Below are 16,979 nucleotides of genomic sequence, written 5' to 3' on the forward strand. Positions count from 1 at the left end.
GTTGCAGTGAGCTGAGATTGCGCCACTGAACTCCATCTTGGGCGACAGAGGAGATACTGTCTCAAAAAAACCCAAAAAACCAAAAAAACAAACAAAACAAAACAAAACAAAAACCAGTTGAAGAACAAGGGCAGTTTAGCCCAGGAAAGAGGCACCTGGTGGTTGGGGGACAGGACTGAGTTGGAATTATCATGCTTCTTAGGGGCTATCGTGGAAAAACAGCAGGCTTGCTTTGTGAGGAAATCTGGGGAGAACAAGGACAAAGAGCTGGACACCACAGGGAGATAGCCACATCTTTAAGGTAACACTGGGAGAGAATATTCTCCCCATCAGACCTGTCCAGAGCTGGGTTGAGCAGCCTCAGGATATTTGAAAGTGGAGGCTGAAGAACCACCGGGCAAGATAATCCAGCTATTCCAGTTGGAGGATGGAGTGTTTGTACGTGGATGTAGGTACTGAATTTGGTAAAATTCCAAACTGGAGCTTCTGGGCTTCTTCACTGTTTTCCTAGGCATTTTGTCTCCAGAAGCCCTCAGTGAGACTGTCAATGACCCCGGGAGGGGCAAGTTTCTTGGCCAGAATCAGACCTTTGAACTTCACATGATGCTGAGACTGGGGAAACGAGTGCAGCCTCCTTTATTCTCTTAAGACAATGGTCCTTCTACCTTATTAAAAGGAATCAAAATATTTTGTTTCAGGGTTTCTCAAACATTTCAAAGACAGGAAAACCTGTGATCTAGGGCACTGCACTGCCCCAGTCTCTCTCCCATGATCTCCCACGGCATTTTGCTTTGAGGTCTATCTCAGGAATTGATACAATGTACTGTAAGGATGTATTTGACCCCTCCAAAAAATGAGTTAATGAGTTTTTTTTTAATTTTTTTTTTTTTTTTTTGAGATGGAGTCTCACTCTGTCGCCCAGTAGTGCAGTGGTGTGATCTCGGCTCACTGCAACCTCAGCCTCCTGGGTTCAGGCGATTCTCCTACCTCAGCCTCCTGAGTAGCTGGGATTACAGGTACATGCCACCACACCCGACTAATTTTTTGTATTTTTAGTAGAGATGGGGTTTAACCACGTTGGCCAGGCTGGTCTCGAACTCCTGACCTCAGGTGATCCATCCACCTCGGCCTCCCAAAGTGCAAGTGTTGGGATTACAGGCATGAGCCATTGTGCCCAGCCCCCCAAATGAGTTTTTTATGTGTAGAGTTTAGGTCTTATTTATTTCTGTATCCCCAGTTGAGTTCAATGGGGTGTGTGTGTGTGTGTGTGTGTGTGTGTGTATGTATGTATGTGTGTGTGTGAGAGAGAGAGAGAGGGAGAAAGAGAGAGAGAGAAAGAGAGAGTTGGGGGGGTGAGGGGGTGGTTCATTCAATCTGTGTGCAGATTGCATAAACCAGATGACATTTGCATGATAATCAAGATGCAACTTTTCGACCTTAGGCAGTTTTGGTTCCTGTCCTCTGACTGTGGATGAAAACGATAGGCTAATAATTTCTTTTTACTCACAGGAAAATTAGCAGACATTCCTGCATTGCTTTAGCTTTTCACTTCGAAATTTGAGACTTTGAAATGTGAGAGGTGTGGTAATTCCAGTCCCACATATTCACTAGAACTCTCAGCTGCCTTGGTGCTAAATCTTCTCTTTTCTCGTAGCTTGGGTTGGCTTTGGGGTGCAGCCTGCAGTGGCAAATGGGAGTGTGGCTGGCTTCTGCTTCTGTTCCATCTCTCTGCCTGGTCTGCTCTTTTCCTTCTCTATGGCTGGTTCTGATGTGCCATAGAAAATGCAAACAGACCTACCGAGAAAGTCTCCCTAGAGCCGTCCTAGTTATAAACTAGCTTTGTCCCCTCGGGCCTGGCTGTTGCTCCAAAGAAAGAGCTCTCCCTCCTGTGGGCTCTGGATGGCCCTCTAGAGCTTCCCTGCACCCCCCTGACCCAGGGAGGCGGCCTCCTGAATCCCCTTCTTCGGCCACCAGGTGCTCACCTGCAGCTTCTTGTTCCTCCTCTTCCCACCCTCCACTGAGAAGGATCTGAGGCTATTCTAAGCTGCCTGCTATAGCCCACGTTTTGCAGAGTCACTGTCTGACCACAGCGTGCACTTACGCCCCTGCCCGTCTATGAGCAACATATTCCAATGAAGCAGCACACTTATGGCCCCCAGGGCAGCTGGTCATCTTCCTTAATCACTTAGGCAGAAGTCAGACCTAGTTTATCCTGTTCCACAGGGTAGAATGGAACAGGTCCTCGCAAGCCCCGTTGAAGCCCCTCTTTCTGGAGCTGGGGTGGAAAGTAGCATCCTGGCCAGATGAAGGGATGGGGCTCTCGCCTTATGGACTCACATCACTCTCTCCAGAGGTTTCTCCACCACTCTCTTTTTAGTTTCTTTCTCGCCTTGATGTTTCCCACTGAGGGATCCAAAGAGCAGTAGAACAGGCTTTCCTTCATTCTTTTTGTAAATTTTGCAGCTGCCTGTGTTGGTGTGGGCTTTTCTCCACATCCCCTTTGGGAGTCTGTTGGCCTGGTCCAGGCACGGTATTTAAACTGTGGCAGGAAGAGTACCACTGGAACAGCCTGTTGCTTGTATGATCCACCATGTGTCAGGCTCTGGGGAGTGAACAGAGCTGAAAACGGGTAGGCTTATGCTCTACAGGAGTGCTTAATCTGGTGGGTGGAGGGAGGGAGAGGGACAGAGAGAGACAGAGACAGAGTGCTTCCGTCAGCCCGTATTTACTGAGTGCCTACAGACGTCAGGTATGATGCTAGGTTCTCAACATGCACAGGTGAAGAAAATGGGCAGGGTCCCCGGCATTAAATATAACACTGTAAGGTCCAGAGGGCATGCAAGGGAGAGCAATAAAGCTGAGGGCAGAGAGGTGAGGGGACTGGGGAGCAGAGCACTTATGTTCTTGTGGGGGATTGTCAAGGACTTTGGCTTTAACCATGATAGGGAGCCATTGGAGGGTTGAAAGGTGTATCATGATCTGATCTATGTTTCAGAAGGGTCACTGTGGCTGCTCTGCCCTTATAGGGGCACAGGGCAGAAGCAGTGAGACCAGTTTGGGGGCTAATGGAGCAACACTGTTGAGCAATGTGTGAGTGATAGGAATGATGAGAAGCGGTCAGCTATGGGGTTTATTTGAAAGTACAGCCAACATTTGCTAATGGATTCCATGTAAAGGGTGACTTCAGGTCTTTGGACCAAGCTCCAAAAGAATGAAATGACCGTTAACTAGGATGAAGACAATTGTGAGAGGAGGAAGTCGGAAGAAGGGTGGGAAATCAGAAATTTTTGGACAGGTAAAGTTAGAGATGCTTTTTATGCAATCCAGTGGAGATGTTTGTGTGCAAGAGAGATATCAGACCTCTCCACAATAAACCTGGGGGAGTCATCAAGGAATAGATGATATTTAGGTCATTATCTTGAGGTGCTGACCTCAAAGGTGCATGTAGAAAGAGAAGAGGTCTGGGGAGTAAGGCTTGGGTCTTTCCAGTGTTTGTTGGTGGCTGACATGTGGAAGAACTGGCAAACGAGAAGTCAGTGGAGGAGGAGGACAGTCCAGAGCCATGTCCTAGAAGCCAACTGAAGAAAGGGTTTCACAAGGAAGCAGTGATTAACTTATCAAACATGGCTGGTACGATGTTATTTAACAAGACTGAGGCATAACTGTTGGATATAGCAATGTGCAGGCTATCGGTGTCCTTGACAATGGTTCTTTTGTTGGATTAGTGGAGACAGAATTAGGATTGGTTGGAGTTAAATAGAGAATGAAAAAATGGTGAATGTAGACAATTCTTTCCAAGAGGGGGAAGGGAGATGCATGGACAAGAGAGAATATTTGAAAGATAAAATATAATACAGCTGATTAAAATAATGATGCAAAAGAGAAAGATGAGAATGGAGAGAAGATGGGATGTAGGAGAACTAGCTTTATATAGGAACATAGACAGTCTGTAGCATTTGAACGGAAGGCAGAGGCTGGGAGTACAGGTGCAGGGAGGTACATGAGGTAGTGGCACTATGTGGAATTTATCTTCTAATTGCCTAAGTTGCTCAGCAAAGTAGCAAGAAGAGGGTAAAAGTGGAGAGAACTTTTGGAAGTCTGAGAAGAGAGTAGACATGGAGTAGTCTAAAATAGTAGGAGATTGGATTGATGCAGGAAAGGCGGCAAGATAGCTGGATAGCCTTAAAGACTCACTTGAGGTTGGTGGTCAGGTTGTCATTAATTTAAAATCAACATTGCTTTGGGTTTTCTTCCAGTGAAAGACAGTTGTTTGGGTTCAGGCAGAGAGTGGGAGTAGTGAGGATTTAACAAGAATTGGAGTTTTTCCAGGAAAGTACAACGACAAAGAAAAGGGCAGTGGAGATAAAGGTGTATGAAAGAGATGATTATAACTGTGCTCTGTGACATCTGTGCTAGGCTGGAGGGAAGTGGCCGCATGAATGGGGTGGGGGACAACAAAAATATGGTAGGGTCAATGGATTATAGGGTTGTGTTGAGGCCAAGGACTTGTTGGAGTTAACGTATTATATAGCAGATGGACTGCAAATAAGAGAGGTGGTGGTCTGAGAGAGAGATGCTTGAGGTTGGAATTCTGGAGGGGCTAAAGTCACTGTAATGACAAGGTCTAGGAGTGAGTAGGAGGTAGTAGAGGAAGTCAAGTTCAAAGGCCATAGCCATTGCCTAGGAAAACCATGGTGGTGGCTTGAGTTGAAATGGCAAAAAAGAAGATAGAGAAAAGCATATGGTGATGAACATTCCAATATGATCACGGGACTCCATGCAGCATAGCATTTTCCATGCAGCATAGCATTTTCAAGAATTCCAGAGTCTGAATGCTCGGGTTCTCTTCCTGGCTCCATCATTTACAAGCTCTGCGATCTCGGGTAAATTATCTTCAAATGTGATGTGGGTGGACAATAGCACCTACTTCATGCCTTTGTCATGAGGATTAAATAAATTTGCACAGGCAAAGCACTTGGCGTGTAATAAAATATCAATAGCTGATAATAATCTGTAACTCCTAGGCCTGGCCCCCTATTGTGGATCCCCATGGCCTGGCCTACAGCAGAGGTTCTACAGGACCTCTGGGGACTTATATCCTAAGAACAACTGGTATTTTAAACAAAAAAATGACATGGGGTGAGTTAGGTTTTATAAAGATTACTCTATTTACTGCAAGGAGAATGGTTTATTTCAAATTTCAGATGAAAAAAGGGCTTGGGACTTTGATGTTCATTGAAGTGGGACAAGCATTGTAATGCGTGTAGAAATGGGCCTGTAGGTAGGAGAAGGTGCTCCTTGTTATGTTACTCAAGGTCCTTCAGAGTTGCCACCCCGCTTTTCCTGGTAGCTGGCTCTCCAGCCACTGTCTCTGCTCAGCATGAGGCACAATTCCCCCAGCCAAACTCACACCTTGGTTTATGGGAGACCTCTCAACTCTTTCACTGGCCACACTCTTATTCATCCTTCAAACCTCAGTTCTCAGCCCATCTTTGTAGACTTCCCTAGTGTCCAAAGCTTGAATGGTTCCCACTTGCTCTCTTCATTAGGATGTCCAAACTGGTTATATTTGCTGTATTCATAAAGGGATGTATCATAAGACTTAAGATTTTTAGGTCGGGCATGGTGGCTTACACCTGTAATCCCAGCACTTTGGGAGGCTAAGGTGGGTGGATCACGAGGTCAAGAGATCGAGACCATCCTGGCTAACGTGGTGAAACCCCGTCTCTACTAAAAAAAAAAAAAAAAAATGCAAAAAATTAGCCGGGCGTGGTGGCAGGTGCCTGTAGTCCCAGCTACTCAGGAGGCTGAGGCAGGAGAATGGTGTGAACCCGGGAGGCAGAGCTTGCAGTGAGCCGATATCTTGCCACTGCACTCCAGCATGGGGAACAGAGCAAGACTCCACCTCAAAAAAAAAAGAAAAAAAAAAGACTTAAGATTTTCCTGTTTTAGGAATAAAGTTGATCCCTAAAACTCATTGGCCATTTTACTCTGTAGCCTTGGAGGAGTCAAGCTTCCATGTTTGTTCAGGGAACACAATGGTTGATTCTTGTGAGTGCACATACCCCATGGTCTTTTCGAGATCGTGGCAGAAAATATTGACTATCTTTTTGTTTCAGGGTTTTTCTCAGTCTCTGGAGGATTGAAGACAGTTGGTAGTCCAATGGCAGGGCTCTTATCTGGAAGTCTCTGTCAGATTTCCCACTGAGGCCTAAGGCTGAGAACCTTTTTTTTTTCTCTTTCGTGCTTCAAGTTGGGAGTGATTTGTGTCTGCTGTCTATAGCTCTCAAAGACCTGTGGGTACTGTTTCTCAAAAAATAAAAAAAAAATCACATTATTTCAACAGGCAGAACATGCAGAGCTGGTGCAGATTCAGCGAGATCGTCCTAGAAATCTGATGCCAACCTGCTGTTGGTGTTTCCAAGAGACAGTGTGGGTGTGGCCTGAGACCCTCTTCCCAGGAATATATTGCGGTTATGGTCAGACTTCAGGTCCCAGCTGCAGAAGCCCTGGGTAGCAAATGTCCAGTTGTAGATAAAACCCTAAGGGTCTTTCCTCCTTCAAGTAGAGGTGGTGGAGGAGCAGTGGTGGCTTGAGATTTACTGGGACTTTTGAAACCAAGGAACTTCCCTAAGCAGAGGGCTGGATCCTGGGGGTGATGTTTGAATGCTGTCTAGAGAGAATAGAGGGGCTGCAGGAGAACCTTCTGGGGACTCCTTATGGCTTTTTTTTTTTCCCCAGATGGAGTTTCACTCTTATGGCCCAGGCTGGAGTGCAATGGTGCAATCTCAGCTCACCACAACCTCCGCCTCCCGGGTTCAAGCAATTCACCTGCCTCAGCCTCCCAAGTAGCTGGGATTACAGGCATGCTCCAACACACCCGGCTAAGTTTTGTATTTTTAGTAGAGACGAGGTTTTACCATGTTGGTCAGACTGGTCTCGAACTTCCAACCTCAGGTGATCCGCCCTCCTTGGCCTCCCAAAGTGCTGGCATTACAGGCGTGAGCCACTGCACCTGGCCCCTTGTGCCTCTTTCTGCTTTGTTCTTTATTTGTTAAATGCTAACATTTAAAAAACTGTTGTAAAACCCACATAATGCAAAATTTACCATCTTAACCATCTTTAAGTATCCAGTTCAGTGGTATTAAGTGCATCCACATTACTGTGCAACTGTCACCACCACCTCGTATAAATGGAATCACATAATATTTGTCCTTTTCTGACTGGCTGATTCCACTTAGCATGACACCCTCAAGGTTCATGCACATTGTAGCAGGTGTCTGAACTTCCTTCTTTTTTGAAGGCTGAATAATATTCTGTGGTATGTACATCCCATATTTTGTTTATTCATTCATCCATCCATGGACACTTGGGCTATTTTCACATTTTGGCTATTGTGAATAGTGCTGCTACGAATACAGGTATATTTTACTCTTTATTATAAAAGAATAAAAAGTAGGCCTATTCCTAGTGGAGAGATACATCTGACTTTGCCAAGTGTGTAAACCTGGCCTCTGAGAAGGACTCAACATGGAGGGTTGGGGATGGTTCTCATCCTAGAGCCTTCCTGCCCCAACCCGAGAGTGACCTTGGAAAAAATGGCTCCCTGTGTGGTGTATGGGTGTGGGGGAGAATTCTGGAAGGCTGGACCATGAGGGCTACAACGTGCAGTGAACTGTCCATGACCCAGCACAGTAACCTGGAGAGAAGAACCCGTGACCACCTCAGTGCACTCCAGTAGCCCCCTGGGGACTCTGCCCTCTGGGGCAGAGGAGGGTACTGGGCAGTGGCCAGACGGAAGACAGGAGTGTAGCCAGGCAGCCTGTGTTGGTGTTCTGGCTATGCTGTCTGCTGCCACCAGGACAGCTTGCCCACATGTTTAGCTCTCGGTTTCCTCATTTGTAAACAGGGATGATGATCACAGTGCCCAGCTCACCGGGTGGTTGTTAGGATGAAATGTGACAACATATGTAAGGTAATTAGCATAACATCTGGGCCAGAGGACAATCTCGGTAAATATTCACTGTTTTTGTCATTATTATTTCCCTCTTCTTTGAGGCTGGAGACTCCAGGATCCACTGTGCCCTTTGGACAGATTAATCAGCCCTGGCCTGTCAGGCATATTCTAGGAGCTGGGGGAATAGACACAGAGCCAAGTGGGTTTTTTTCATGAGCAGCTTAGAACTACTGTATGACTAAGTAAATCTTTCTCTGCCAGGCAATGATGGGCATATTAGCACATGTTGGTGGTGCTGCATCGTCACTTTTTGCTTGTGTGTGTGTGTTTTTTTTTTTTTTTTTTTTTTAAAGAGTCTTGCTCTTGTCACCCAGGCTGAAGTGCAGCGGTCCAAGCTCTGCTCACTGCAAACTCTGCCTCCCAGGTTCAAGAGATTCTCCTGTCTCAGCCTCCCAAGGAGCTGGGATTACAGATGTTTGCCACCACCCCTGGCTAACTTTTGTATTTTTAGTAGAGACGGGGTTTCACCGTGTTGGCCAGGCTAATCTCGATCTCCTGACCTCAAGGGATCTGCCCTCCTAGGCCTCCCAAAGTGCTGGGATTACAGGTGTGAGCCACTGCACCTGGCTGCCTGTGAGTGTTCCCCCCCAGCCCCCCAGACAGTGGTCCCTTGAGGTCAGGACCTGGATTTTATTCATCTTGTGCCCTTTGTGCCCAGGACAGAGCTGGTCACAAAATGGGCAACTTACACTCAAGGACTTCGGGTTTGGCCTTTTGCTTTCTGCAAGTCTTGCCCTCACCTGGACTTGGCCTCTGTGGGAAGAGCAGGCAGGCCCCAGTGAACATCAGCAGTGCTTTTTCCTGGAAGAAGCTCCTGAGCTGCAGGCCTCTCATAAATGAGAGAGGAAGACTCCATGGGTTTAGAGATTGGGGCTTAGGGGATGATTTTACAAAATTCTGAAATGTTCCCGGGATGGAATCTTCTCAGGATGGTTCATGGGGTCGGGGTCACCTGGAACAGGGCCTAGATCTGGACATCCCATTGTGGAAGAGCCTGTTGCACCCTGTCCTGTCTGTGCCCAGGGATTTCTGTGTCCCTCTCCTAGAAGCAGGGCCAGCCCTGGCTGCTGTCCAGCGAGGCCACTCCTGACACCTGTTGCGTTTGCCCAGCAGTGAGTGGGGAGTGACAGTTTTTGCTCTTAGGCAGGTACAAGTGGGCCCTGTGTGCAAGGCCAGATTGGCCTGAGGCCCGGGCTAACTTTCCAGTACCATTTCCCCTCTGTCCTCCTGTCTTAGAGTTAGGCCCAACCTGAGTTCAGTTCCCAGCTTTGTTGTCATCACAGGTCAACTAGACTCTCTAAACCTTATTCTTCATCTGAAAAAAAAAAAAAGAAAAAGAAAAAATCCCAGAGGCTTTTACTACCCTCCTGAGGCTGCAATGAGGACCAGATGGGAGAAGATGTCCAAAGCACAGACCCCAGGGTCAACACCACAGAGAAAGGGTTGGGTGGTTTCTTTCCCTTTCTCAGCTCCCAGCACAAAATGTGTCTCAGTACACGAGCAGCTCTTGTGCATCTCCTGCTGGACTCAAGCTGCTCCCTCCCTCCGGGACGTGCATCTTCCATCTCCCCTAGAGAAACTGTGCTGAGTCTCAAGCGCCAATCCCTCTGTAAAGCCTTCTATGCCCAGCCCAAGCAGAACTGATGGCTCCCTTCTTTGTGGCCTGGGCCTTTGGTAGACCCAACAGAGGATTTCCCTGCAGGTCTAAAATCTGGCATTTTCTGTATTGCTAGAATTTCCAGAGTTTAGGCATTTTTAACTGAAACCCTGCCCAAGGGTACTAAAAGCTTCTTTAAGCATATGAGGTAGATATTTGCACACCATTGTATACACACAAATGCAAGTCAATATTTTAAAACATTATTTCCAGTACGGGTCTTATAAATGACAAACATTCACCTCTCCCGGTAAGGAGCACCCATCTGTCGTTATTTATAGCTCAGCAGAACACACACATCCTGTGTGTCACTCATCAAAGCAAATTTCCTGTCCTTTCTTTTTTCTGACATTACTAAACTATGATTTACGATAACAAAATATGCATCTTTCTATTGTGTAAAAATTTGGATGAAATCCCAGCGTGGAGAACAAAGATTGATTTGAGCCCTGACGTTCAGAAGAGAAGTGCAGGCCCCACCTGTGGAAGGCGGAAGGGGCTGGTGCATGGCGGTGCCTTCCTACAGTGCAGGTAGGAGGAGGCCAGTGACTCTTGAGGGAGGTTCCAAGAGGTCAAGAGGTGTTGAGGTGGGAGATCCAGAGTTAGGCTCTAAGAGAACCTCACTAGAGATAGGAGGAGGAGGAGAAAGATGGCTGAGCACCATCAGGGCGGATGCTTGTGAGCCTCTGTACACTGGGTTGTGACAGTGTGGAGTACTGGAGAACCTGGCAGACATGTCCCAGGGTCCTGGGGCAAACCTGGAACACAGGCAGGTGGCACCTCTCACCTGGAGAAGGGAGAAGTTGGAGACAAGCGGAGCTGTGAGGAGACAAGGGGAGTGTTGTGTGAGCTGTATGAGGCAAGGATAGATAGATGGGTTTCCTGTGCAGCCTACTCAAAAGGGCTGCCCGCTAGGTGTGTGGAACCCAGAAGAGGGTAGCTGCAGGGGGACTGGCCAAGACAGAAGCTGAATGCAGGTCCTCAAGTGTCGGGACATGGTTTGGTGCAGGGATGCTTGTCGGGGTCTCTAGAGAACCAGTTCAAGGGGCAGCAACTGTGAGCCTGACGAGCAGACACCCACTGCACCAGCTAAGTGGAAAGGCTTTTGTCTCTTCTGTCTTTCATCGTCGTTCCTCTTAGCTCCTGACCCCGAAGGGCCCAGAGGCAGCAGAGAGAGTGGGAGCCACAGCTAGGGGAGTGCCCAAACCCACTTGTTCCTGGCCTCTTGCTGCTGGTTCCCAAGGCAGAGGGCAGCCTGACTGACTCAATTTGCATGAGATAGAAGTTTAAATATTACTCTTAAGTAATATTTTTTATTTTTTTAAATTTAAAGTCAATAAATTTTTATTCAAGGAATTCCATGTTGTGATTTCTTCCACTGTCCATCAAGGTCACTTTAGACCCTCTAAAGAGCTGGCGCCAAAAGATTTATCTTCAAGTTAGCCCTTTTTAACGAAACTGAGGCTTACTTTAATCCAGTTGTCCTGTCAGTCCATAGTTCTTTTATTTCGGCTTCTTTCATCTCATTTTAATATATAAATACTGATGAAGACTTCAAAATTCATCAAGAATCTTTGGGATCTATTTTCTTCAGCCAATTTACTTTAGAGTCATTTTTACTGTAGGTGGTGGATCTTCCTGGTTCTCAATTTGACACCCTGTCTTAACATGAATGAGTTCAAATCATATTTATTCCTAAGCGATCACACTCAAGAATAGTACAGAAGTGTGGAATATGCCAATACCTTTAACTCCAGATGTCATGTTCTTAAGATAAAAGCCTTTAAAACAGAAAGCCATCATATGTATCAAGTCAACATGAAATTGGAATACAAAATTAATACAGCTGAGGAGTTCCCTCGTATCCCATGCTGTTTAACTATCTATTCTACAGTCCTGGAATCAATCTTTATTTTTTTTTTTAATTAAGAGACAGGGCCTGTCTCTTACCCAGGCTCCAGTACAGTGGTGCCATCAAAGCTCTGTGCAGCCTCCAACTCCTGGGCTCAATCCTCTTGCCTCAGCCTCCCCTTCCTGAGTAGCTGCAACTATAGGCACACGCCCTAATACTCAGCTAATTTTTAAATTTTTGTGGAGATGAGGTGTTTGTTACTTTCTTGCCCAGGCTATTCTTGAACTCCTGGCTTCAAGCAAAACTCCCACCTCAGTGTGGGGATTGCAGGCATGAGCCACTGTGCCTGTCCTGGAACCAACCTTTATGGCTATCAATACTCCCATCAGTTAACTGTCTCAGGTATCATAATTTCCCTTCTTATATGTATTAAAACTCATACTGAACAATGAGTTCTGGGTTGCAAAAGAGGATTTGTTTTTTCCACTTATCCATAAGTCTTTGTCCACAAGTTAAACAAAAACATACATAAGTGCAGAAGGAATATTTAAATATTACTCATCAAAGTACATTTCTTGTCTTTTTTCCCTAAAATTACTAAAATATGATTTATGATAACAAAATACTGTTTTTCTATCGTGTTAGAATTTGGATGAAATCCTAGTATGGAGAACAATGATTGACCAGAACTCTAACATGCAGGCTGGGCACAGTGGCTCACGCCTGTAATCCCAGCACTTTGGGAGGCTGAGGCAGTCTAATCACTTGAGGTCAGGAGTGCAAGACCAGCCTGGCCAAGACGGTGAAACCCCGTCTCTACTAAAAATACAAAAATTAGCCAGTGTGGTGGACACACACCTGTAATCCCAGCTACTTGGGAGGCTGAGGCAGGGGAATCGTTTGAACCTGGGAGGAGGATGTTGCAGTGAAGCAAGACTGTGCCACTGCACTCCAGCCTAGGTGACAGAGCGAGACCCTATCAAAAAAAAAAGAGCCCTGACACCCTGACATTCAGAAGAAAAGTGCAGGCCCCACCCATGGAAGGCGGAAGGGACTGTTCCCTGGTGGTGTCTTCCTACAGCACAGACAGGAGGACACCAGTGACTCATTGGGGAGGCTCTGAACTATGACTCTTAAGTAATACTTAAACTTCCACCTCAAGCAAATTGAGCCAAGCCAGTCAGGCTGCCCTCTGACTCAGATGTTGTTCCTGAAGGGGAGCCTGAAGCCATGGTTTCTGCTGGAGCTGTCGCTCGTGAGTGGGGAGGGCAGTGATGACAGGCTGAATCTGAAGAAGTCTATTTTGTAATTGTACCTTATCAAATTCAGCCATTCAATAGAGTCATTACCAAATGTCCATCATAAGAGCATCCATCCTGAGTGAGTCTACTCTTTGGATGCTTCCAGCTTTAGGCTCTGGGATATTCAAACATGTCTATTACAGCAGGTGTCCATTTACAAAGTATGCATTGTTTTCATGCCCTCCTGAAACACGACTTTGACGATTCCAGTGTGCTATGTGGATGTGAGAATGACAAGTGAGCTGACAAGTGAGGGGGAGATGGGACCCCGAACAGCAGGAAGAGCTCCTGGATGCTGTCAGGGCAGAGGGCGCTGAGTCACATAAGACAGGATCCTAGTCAAACCTGGAGCAGTCAGGGGAGGCTTCTTGGAAGAGTAGATTTCTAAGTTGATTTCCCACTCACAAAAAGGAATTATTCAGGAAGAGAAGAGAGCACACGCATAGACCTGGAGGTGAGAAAGCCACGGGGTTTGGGGGAAGTGTCCCACATGGCTGGAACGTGAAGTGAAAGCTGAAAGGTGTGGGAGGGGCAGGAGTGGTGAGCTGGGGATGGGTGCCAGGTCTACTCAGTCCTTCTTTAGCATTCCGCCTCCTGGTGGCAGGTCCCTTCTGCTGGAGACAGACTTATGAAGGCACTTGACAAGGCCAGATTGCATTGCCAAAAGAACACTCCAGCAACAATGGATGGTGTGGGATGGGAAGGGAAGAGGCAGCGAGGCTAATTCTAGAGGGTGGGAAACAAGATAGGCCACAGGTGCAATAATCCAGGAGGGAGAAAGGGCCTGAGCTAAGGAGGTGGTAATGGGCACAGAATAGATGAGGTTGGGAAGTAGGCGTTACTTATCCCATTTACAGAGGAGAAAAGTGGCTTTTGGAGAAGACAGGAAACTTATTCATAGTCATAAAATTAAATTAGATGATTTTATTCTTATTCCTATGATTGTTGGAGAGAAAGACGTAGAAAAAAGGGACCAAAGAGGCAGAAAAGAACTGAAAGGAAAAATCAATATAATTTCATCAACAGAAGCATGAATTCATCAATGCATCCACAGGTTTATTGAGAGACTTCTGTGCGTGTCATAACAAAATACGGGAGATCAGTGCATGTAAAACTAAACCCAGTCCTTGGCTAATCCCATTTCTGACTCAATCTCCTCAACTACCTAAGATTTAATTATTTTCATGTTGTCATATTTCTATCCCAATAAAGAGGACGACATTGTCTGTGCAAATAATTTTTTTTTTTTTTGACCAAGTCTTGCTCTGCCCAGGTTGGAGTGCAGTGGTACAATCTCAGTTCACTGCAACCTCCGCCTCTGGGTTCAAGCAATTCTCTTGTCTCAGCCTCCTGAGCAGCTGGGACTACAGGCAGCTGCCACCACGCCTGGCTAATTTTTGTACTTTCAGTAGAGACGGGATTTCACCTTGTTGGTCAGGCTGATCTAGAACACCTGATCTCAGGTGATCCACCCTCCTTGGCCTCCCAAAGTGCTGGGATTACAAATGTGAGCCACCACACCCGGCCTGTACAAAAGTTTAACATAAATGAGTTTCCCTGTAGAAACAGAACGCCCCTCTCCCCAGAGGTCTTCAAGTGATTATGAATTATAAAATTCTGATATTCCGTTGACCCTAGAATTTTTTTTTTTTTCCCTAGGGAGTAAGATATTTGGAGATGAGCTTCAGGAGTAGCAAGCTGGGTGTAAGTAGGGAAGCCGCGATTCATTTTGCTAGTCATTACCTTTTAATCTCAATATACTTACACTTCTAATTGGCATCATAAAATGTCTCTGGAGACCAGAGAAGCCCAAAACACTTCATAGCTATCATGGTCCTGGATACAAAATAATAAGCTGAAAAAAACTTCAGTTTAAAAAACATGCTTTTCCTTAAATGGTAAAATCCATTAGAACACATGGAAAGGAGCTCTCATTTAATACACACCTTCTATGAGCCAGATGTATTGCATATATTGTTCTGAAAATGATTCTCAAAACAGGATTCTAAGAGAGACAATATTACTCTCATTTTAAAAGGACAAAATTGAGGCTCAAGAGATTTGAGTGACATACTCAGAGTCAAGCTGTTATAAAGTAGACCAATGTGACCCCAGAGCAAATGCTGTACTCATGATGCTCTACTCATGACACTCTACTCATTTCTGACCAGGGCCACTGTCACATGGTAGGTTGTTGGTTTATGGGTTCAGCAGCAGTGGAGAAATTTAGGTAGGATGCAAGGAAGGACCTGCTGAGCATTAAATGGTAGAATGGATAGATAAGTAATAGATGGTTGCTATCATTTAGACATTTGTCTGCCAAGCCTCATGTTGAAATTTGATCCCCAACGTTGAAGGTGGGGCCTAAAGGAGGTGTTTGTGTTGTGAGGATGGATCCCTCATGAATGTCTTGGTGCTGTCGTCTTGGTGATAAGTTATTGCTCTATTAATTCCTGCAAAAGCTGGTGGCTAAAAAGAGCCTGGCACCTCCCCATCCCTTAACCCTTGCTTCCTCTCTCACCATGTGATTTTTGCACAGCCAGCTCCCTTTCCCCTTCCACCATTAGTGGAAGCAGCTGGAGGCCCTCACCAGAAGCAGATGCCAGTGCCGTGATTCTTGTATAACCTGCAGAACTGTGAGCCAAATAAACCTCTTTTCTTTATCAATTATCCAGCCTCAAGTATTCCTTTATAGCAATGCAAAATGAACTAAGACAATAGCCTTTGCTTATTATTTTGATTATGACTATAGGTGTTTGCCACAGCTATTTCCTTGCTAAAAGTTTTGTAACACTGTGTTGTTTTACTGGTATATCTCTATCATTATAATTATTAATAATGTGCTAGACATTGTAATATTAACAATTACAAAGATTTTTAATCTGGCAAAGATGGTCTCTTTCTATTGTAACAAACTCTTTAAAACAGGTATTATAGTTTCATCTAAATAATAAGGAACCTGAATCTCAGAGATGCCAACTGACTTGGCCAGGGCCACACCATGTGAATACAACTCTCTATTCTGGGAGCTGATGTCTTTTGCAATGTCAAGAGAAACTGAATATGAACTTTCCTCCCATGATGGCAGGCAGATGAATGAAATAACCCATTAGTTGTCCATTAAGTCTTTGTTCTTTAAAAGTAAGATAGTGGAAGTCCAATGACAGTTTCCAAATCATAAAATTATGTCTAAAGATCAGACATGGACCTGACTTACCAGAGCAGAACCTGGGTGGGATACTGGTGTTGGGAGTGAGGATCAAGGAAGCAACTTCTTGTAACTTTTCTGCACTCAAAGATGACTCTTACAGCCTTCTCCTAGAGGAATACCCTCTTCTGCAGGTCAGAAGGGCCTTCACATCCCTCAGTGCTGGCCCAAGGTCCATGGTCAACAAGAAGCCTCCCTTTTCCTGACTCCCCACCTCCTGGGGTGGCCAGTCCTACCAAATCCAAGTTGAGAGGACTGGATGCAGCCTGCTCTTCTGCCGCTTGCCCCACCCCGTCACTGCCCTGGTTCAGCTTCATCTTCCTCCTTGAGCCTGTGACACACTAATTTATCTTCCCCATGCTGCTACACTCATCCTTTTAAATAGAGTGTTTTTAGTCTTATAGTCAATAAATACACATTAATTCTAGAAAATCTGGAAGGTACCCCAAAAATCATTTCAGAGGAAAAAACAAAATCAGACTTTGGATAATTTCCTTCCAATTATTATGACAGGAACATCGTTGTGATAGCTAGAATTAAGAATCAGTTGCTACTAGGGCAGGAGGCCACTGGAGCCCAGGGAGACAGGAGCTCAGAGGAGGAAGGCAAATGAGAAACTGAGTCATCCTTCCCCACCTGCCCCACCCGCAGGGAATCAAGACGTGGGGCATTATAGTTAAATGTTTTCTTCTATGTACAGCCAGAATGTCCCTAAAACCAGGAGGAGGAAGTCTCAGTGGAAGACTATTATTTGTTCGAAATATTTTCTTGAATTCATCCATGCGAGAAGACTGTACTTCCCACTGATATAACGTTTGACCATGTGATTTGCTTTGGCCAATCAAATTTAAGTGCAATTAATGTATATCAACTCTGATCGATGTTTTAAGGTTTTCTCTTTTTTTTCTCACTGTCATGAGGCAGGTTTGTGCTGGATAGGGGCT

General features: G+C 45.6%; 1 non-coding gene across 1 annotated transcript; it reads right to left on the minus strand.

Moving 5' to 3' along the window:
* Positions 1-11,935: 11,935 nt before the first annotated feature.
* LOC115830732 lies at positions 11,936-12,063 on the minus strand. Its single transcript, XR_004026284.1, has one exon. It is a non-coding gene; the product is annotated as a small nucleolar RNA SNORA40 (small nucleolar RNA).
* Between the last annotated feature and the right edge of the window lie 4,916 nt (positions 12,064-16,979).

The sequence above is a fragment of the Nomascus leucogenys genome, chromosome 16, assembly GCF_006542625.1.
Source record: "Nomascus leucogenys isolate Asia chromosome 16, Asia_NLE_v1, whole genome shotgun sequence".
Lineage (NCBI taxonomy): Eukaryota > Metazoa > Chordata > Mammalia > Primates > Hylobatidae > Nomascus > Nomascus leucogenys.